The sequence below is a fragment of the Halyomorpha halys genome, unplaced genomic scaffold (assembly GCF_000696795.3).
Source record: "Halyomorpha halys isolate HHAL.00 unplaced genomic scaffold, Hhal_1.1 Scaffold245.1, whole genome shotgun sequence".
Taxonomy (NCBI): domain Eukaryota; kingdom Metazoa; phylum Arthropoda; class Insecta; order Hemiptera; family Pentatomidae; genus Halyomorpha; species Halyomorpha halys.
In genome coordinates this window covers 252,382-259,176 of record NW_027106223.1, presented here as the reverse complement: position 1 = coordinate 259,176, position 6,795 = coordinate 252,382, and the positions used below count along the sequence as shown (strand labels likewise).

The 6,795-nt window shown below is 32.9% G+C and overlaps 1 long non-coding RNA gene across 1 annotated transcript in view; it reads right to left on the bottom strand.

Moving 5' to 3' along the window:
• Positions 1–3,321: 3,321 nt before the first annotated feature.
• The window catches only part of LOC106680144 (uncharacterized), a 4,691-nt gene continuing 1,217 nt past the window's right edge, over positions 3,322–6,795 (bottom strand). The window contains exons 2-3 of the long non-coding RNA XR_001343074.2: positions 4,608–4,982; positions 3,322–3,511 (exon numbers count right to left, since the gene is read on the bottom strand). This is a non-coding gene — a long non-coding RNA (uncharacterized lncRNA). The remainder of the gene's footprint in view (positions 3,512–4,607; positions 4,983–6,795) is intronic.

The following is a 6,795-nucleotide window of genomic DNA, read 5'->3' as shown; positions in this document are numbered from 1 at the left end:
CTGTACTCTTGATTAATTATATTTGTTTGTGATGTGGTTAGTAAAAGAATCCACCCATCATCTCTTAAAGGGACATCTATAGGATCATTCAGAATGATAGTCATTATTCCAAAGCCAGACTGATTTCAATAAAAAAAAAAAGTTAATTTGTAAAAAGAACGAAGAGAGAAAAAAACAAAATAAAATAGAAGTAATAACAATAATAGAATTTATAACAGGATATCCTGCAGCAGCCTGGTCTTCAGTCTTCGGATTGTGAAGAATGTAATTGGGAAACCACATTAACAATCACAGTAGTTCATAAAATAATTACAATACTTTGTAATTGTATAGTAGTTTATATACAATTTTAATTAATTTTTGCCCAACTCTCTGATGATAACTACAAAGTATACATTTTATAGATTTGAAGGTTATAAAAAATCACTCTAATATATCTACATAATCATAAATACATTTTATTATATCTGAAATTCAAATTGACCTAATAGAATCTAATTTGTATTGTTTGTTTGAAAACTATGTATAATTATTGGTCAAAATTGACGATTCTGTCAAGTATATGTAGAGGGAATAAAAAATGGCGGCTGTTTCAAAACATTCAAAATAATTAATTTTTTATTCTGAGCTCTATATCTTTATAACTACCAACAACACTAGAAAACCTAAGAGAACATCATCTAAAGTGGAGTAAATTTGTTAAAGCATGAGCCCTAATAGAGCTGTTTACGATCAACAGTTCTCGAGATATAGCTTTTTAAAAAGCAATATTTCATAAAGAATGCACAGAAAAATAATTAGTTAGTGAATTTATGTTGAAAAATCTATATCTCAAAAACTATTCAACCTACAAATGTCTATTAACACTCAAATTAAAACTAGTCCAATGTACTATAAAGTAGTTAAAGCTATTTATCTTCATAGGAGTAATAGTTTTCATGATATCCGACAAATTAAATTCACAAAATGTTGATTTCTAGTTGTTCGGACAAAACGTTTGATTTATGAAAAAATGTATCTAAGGAACCATTAAACATACAGATGTCTGCCAGCACTCAAATTAAATGTACTATAAAGCAGTTTTATAGTTTTTATGATATTTTCCAATATTTTATCCGAACAACTAGAAATTATCATTTTGTTAATTTATTTTGGAAAATATGATAAAAATTTTTAAAAATGTATTAAGTGTATTATTATATGCACTGCTATTTCTGTATTTGAAACATTTCAATTAGATGAGGTAAGAATTGAATGAAGAAAGAACAGTGAACAAACTTGCCGAATCCTCAACTGCACATGTTCCAGCTCATGTGCAGACCAATACTGATTCATTTATTGGTCTCCATTTTGAGTGGAATAAAAACTTACCCTTCCCGTATTGATGGTGTTATGCACACATACATTATATTTTCTAGACTGCATTAATGACAGATATGCATTTAACTAATGTTTAATGAAAATTGCTCTTATCAGATCTATACACATTGCCATTGAAATATTACAGATTATATCCTGGAAGAGTATAACAATATTGAACCTAGCAATGAAAACATTTATTTTATGAACTTGCAGTATTGAATCACATTCTGAAATATTTTAGAGAATGATGTACTCATTTTGTACTATATAATTACTAAATAGTTACCGTCATTGTGTTGAGTACTTTGGGAAATTATTCAGATTTAAAAATCTGGTTATTCTTAACTTAATTTATTTAATGAAATACCTAAGTGTGTTTTGAAGTATGAATTAAAATACACAAATTATAAGAGATAGTTGACCGTGGATGACTTGTACGAGGAGAAGATGGTTGGGGGTGCGGTCAAAATGTACACATATAAGTTGATGTAACTTATTTAATTGTGCCAACGTTTCGGCTAGAGTTTCTAGCCTTCATCAGGGCTGTTAGCTTGGAATTCAATCGCCAAGTGACTCACTTGAGTCTCCATCATCTAGCCGAAACGTTGGCACAATTAAATAAGTTACATCAACTTATTTGTGTTTCATTTTGACACCGCCCCCAACCATTTTCTCCTCGTATAAAATACACAATCTTCCGTATTTTCCCTTGCTTGGTCAGCAGCTGAAGGAAAAAGTTTGTAGTTGAGAAATCATAAAATAGATGAAATATTTTAATAAAAGTATATTTAAGGTTCCATCGAACAATTCACACCTCATATATTCAATTGATTAATTGAAAAAACATCTAATATTTCATTTATTAAGTTGTTAAAAAATTCCAATTGTGTTAAGATATTACTAAGAAAGTGGGGAGGGTGAAAAATTAAATAAATTTTATTTTTGTTGGCCTGTACTCTTGATTAATTATATTTGTTTGTGATGTGGTTAGTAAAAGAATCCGCCCATCATCTCTTAAAGGGACATCTATAGGATCATTCAGAATGATAGTCATTATTCCAAAGCCAGACTGATTTCAATTACAAATTACAAAGAAAGACATATGTATTTTTTTTTTTTTAGTATAAAGTAATATTCACAAACTCCTGTACTTACCATTGCTAGATCAGCAGTTGAAAGACTAAGAAATCATAAATTAATTAGAAGAAATACACGTAGGGACACCTATAGAATCTGTCATAATGAGGTGTAGATAGTCCATGGACCATAGATTACTGATAGGAGAAGATGGTCGGGGGGTGCAGCCAGCAAAGAAACAACATAAATAAACAAAAAATATTTATTAATGCCGACGTTTCAACCTGAGTTTCAGGTCTTCATCGGGTCCAGCGGAGGGGATTAGCTAAACTGCGTTTTGTCTGGGCGCTTGAGTCACAGACGCTGAAGCGAAGAAGCTGGCCGTTGCCAGAAATCCAAAAGTTAATAATAGATCTAAGGACCTCTACTGTTTCAATCTTCAGGAGGATTTTAAGGATGAATGGAGCTGGATAGGAATAATAATCAATTTATTTATATATATTTTTTTATAATGTTCTTTTCATCCAGAGTTTGGCAAAAATTAGCTATGGTTGAAACTAATAGCTTGTGTTGCCATGGATACGACCCTTAGTCATGAATGAACCATTGATAAATAAATATCGTATCCATGACAATTTTAGCTATTAGTTTCAACTATAGTTAATTTTTACCCATCTCTGTTAATATTCATTAAAAAACTGGTGTGTTGCGTGCATCACACAAGTTTCTCTCATAGCCCTACATACATCTCCAAGTTTTGTGTAAATTGGTGTGCTTGTGTTAAAGCTATCGCTATTTTAGTGATTTAAAAAAAAAAATTCTAAAGATCAGGGAAGGTAAAAATTATGAACAAAAAATATCAGCTCAATTTGAATTGCTTTATTTATTTTGAAACTCACACTTCTTCAGGTCTAGCTGAAGTTTTAATTTTTCAATTTCAAATTTATTTTTTATTTCAATTTCCCATAACCTCATCTTCTCAGCCATCCTCGTTTTCTCAAACTCCACCCACTATCTGTCAAACAGACAGGTTAAGGCAGTCCTCCATATGTTTTGTTCTCAAATATGCTATCTAAAAACAGAACATTAAGATTAAGTCAGATTTATGTTGGTTTATTTACAGGATACACTAGTTTATATTATGCCTCTACTAAATAGCTAATAGAGTTTGTTTGTTTTCTTTTGACTGCTCTCTTAGGAGCTGCCAGAAGCTTTTCTCTGTCATCTCTGTTGAGGTCACTTGGGCCACAAGAAGATTCTATTTCCAGGAGTTGTGGGAGATGGCTGTAATAAAACTACAAGGATCATACAGCTCCACAACACATTATATTGTTATTAAGTGTACAGTACAAAATTTTTCAGTAACATATTCCCTCATGGATAATTGATTTCTTGCCTGATAATTATCTTGAAGTTAAGTTTGTAACAACTTTTCAATATTTTATTTTGCACCTTTGAATAAAATTATCATGTTCTAAGAAAAAGTATATCTAATAAAATTTGAGATTTTGTCTAAAACCAACTTTTTTAGAATTTATTTATTTTTTTTATTATATTTTTTTTAATCCATTATCGCCCCAGTAATTTTGTTGAAAAATTTTGTAACAACGTGTATCATGTTAAATGTCTAGAAAAAGGTAATTTAAATGGCTTCAACTGACACTCCTCCCATATTTCTACCTTAATTAGGAGTGGATCTATTTGTGTTAAAAAAAGGTGACCATGAACGATTTTTCAAAACTTTATAGAGTTATGATATCAAAACTGGAAAACATACTTTAATAAAACTTCTCTTAGTCTATATGGAAACTATTTTGGTGCTAAATTTCATTAGATTATGAGATAATGAGGTCAAAAAAGTTTTTGAAATGTGTTGATTTGACATAGAAATGGCCAATCATTAATAAAAATAAAAGCTTACATCTATTTAGGGAGCCAGAGGCTGAGGTCTTAAATAATTTTCAACTTTTTAAGAATATTTAATCATCGTTACATTAAAAATTGGAAATAAAATAATAAATGATATTAAAATTATTCCTTTTCTTTTCTAACTCTAACCGCTCCCTGTCCAATACAAGGTGGTCCTGTTTGCAAGGTGTTTCACCTTTTAGATAGCACTCTAAAAACAGAACATTACAATTAAGTCAGACTTATGTTGGTTAACTTACAGGATACACAGCTTAATTTTGTGTTTATATTGCACCTCTTCTAAATAGCTAATTGAGTTTGTTTCCTCTTGACGCCTCTCTTCGGAAATGCCAGAAGTTTGTCTCTGCAATCTCTGTTGAGGTCACTTAGGCCTCAAGGAGGCTCTATTTTCAGTGGAGATGGCTTTAGTAGAACCACAAAGATCAGCCAGCTCCTCAACACATTGTATTGTTATTTCCTGGTTATTTTGTACTTCAAAAACTAATTCTTTTTCTTCTGCTACTAGAGCAATCTCAGGCTCCGAACTGTCATAAATAAAGGGAAAAGATATATTTGTCCTTGTCTCAACTATTCTGTCCATAGTGTGAAACATAGGACACTTTTTTCTTTAAGCACTGTAACAAAAAGATTATTTTGTAAATACTATTTATAGACAATGATAACATAGATAGTAGAGCTCATTCACACCATATTTACAAACTTATAAATTAAATGATAGAGATGAAGTGGACGGACTAGAACTGTCAAGATAGGAGCCAGCTTACTAGTTGCCGAGATGAAGCGGACGGTCTAGAACTGTCAAGATAGGAGCCAGCTTACTAGTTGCCGAGATGAAGAGGACGGACCAGTGAGCTGATAAGGCTAGGTGCAGCTCTAGTTGCCGAGATGAAGCGGACGGACTAGAGCTGTGGAGAGACGGGTTCAACTACACTGGTTGCCGAGATGAAGCGGACGGACCAGTGTAACCGTTAGGAATTAGGTTACAATCTTAGTAGCCAAGATGAAGCGGACCAGATTGCTAGAGAAAAGGAGAGGAAATAGGCCATCATCACAGGTAGGCATACAGAAAAACAACTCTTGTCAGAATCGATTGGCATTGAACTTCTCTATCTCAAGTAGAGTGTACATATGCCACCAGTGCTAGGACTAGGCCTAGGATCAAATTTTGGATTTAGAGTCCCTTATTTATTGGCCTAGTCCATGCGGTTGTGACCGAGAAGCGGTCGGTACATGTCTACTTGAGGTAGTTTGGTGCATTGTTTTGGTATCATTTATTGATCATTCTATTGATATAGTTCAGTATTAGGTACAGACATTGATAATATATAAAAATGATATATGTTTTTACAAAATAATGCAATATCTACATTTGAGAACTTCGGTGAGGCTCGAGGTGCAGCGCTCTGCTGAGCTGTGACAAAACCGCTTGCTCCCTCTCGCTACGAAATAAAAGAAAAAATAATAATAATTAAAAAAACCGTTTCAACCTTCGGGGAGGATTTTAGGGACGGGCAAAGCTGGATAAGGATTGTGCAAGAGGATTAGGATGATAAGTAAGTTTCTCATGGAATATGGTAAATTTGGATTTAATAAGGTCTGATTGTTAGTTACATAGTAAGGAGCATTGACAATTGTTCGAAGGACTTTTGACTGGAAAGATTGAATGCATTTGATGTTCGAGTTTTTAGCTGACCACCACAGAGAAGTAAATTAGAATTTGGTATTGGTATTAGTAACCGGTGGGGAGAACTAACTTGAGGGACGTGATCGCCATGCAGGTTGGGGCACAGGAACGTTGTGGGTTCGATTCCTACCAGGGACAGTGCAGTTAACATTCATTTTTGCAGCGGTCCCGAAGAATTAATTTTGACACTCCCACCTTGGTTAGTATGTGGCGGCAACTCAGGTAGCCACCAGGGGTTGACAAAAGGGACCACTAGGCCCACTTGCCGGACTTGTTCCCCCCCACCAAATACCAGTACCAGTACCAGTGGTATTAGTAACTGGTGGGGGGAACTAGTCTGACAAGAGGGCCTTGTAGTCTTTTTTGCGAACCCAAATTAGAGCATACATTGTCTATCTAAAATGCAATAACTGTCTCCAAGTTGATTAAGAAATTTTTTATCTATAGAGTGAAGAATAGATTTTGCCCTTAAAAACTACAAACAGTTAAATCTAGATCGAATCATTTTCAAAATCAAAATTGAATTGAACATTTTTACCTCATAATAATAACAAAATATTTATTTCTGATTTTCTTATTCTTCCAATTATAGATTATATGAAAACACATAACTTTACAGAGGTCTTTTAAAATGAGGCCAGTGAATATTTTCTATTTTAAGATTAGTGAAAAAATTTGTATTAAATCTCTATTCTGTTAGTGCTTACAATACTTTTTTTGTTCGGTGTAATTAACTTTTTTTT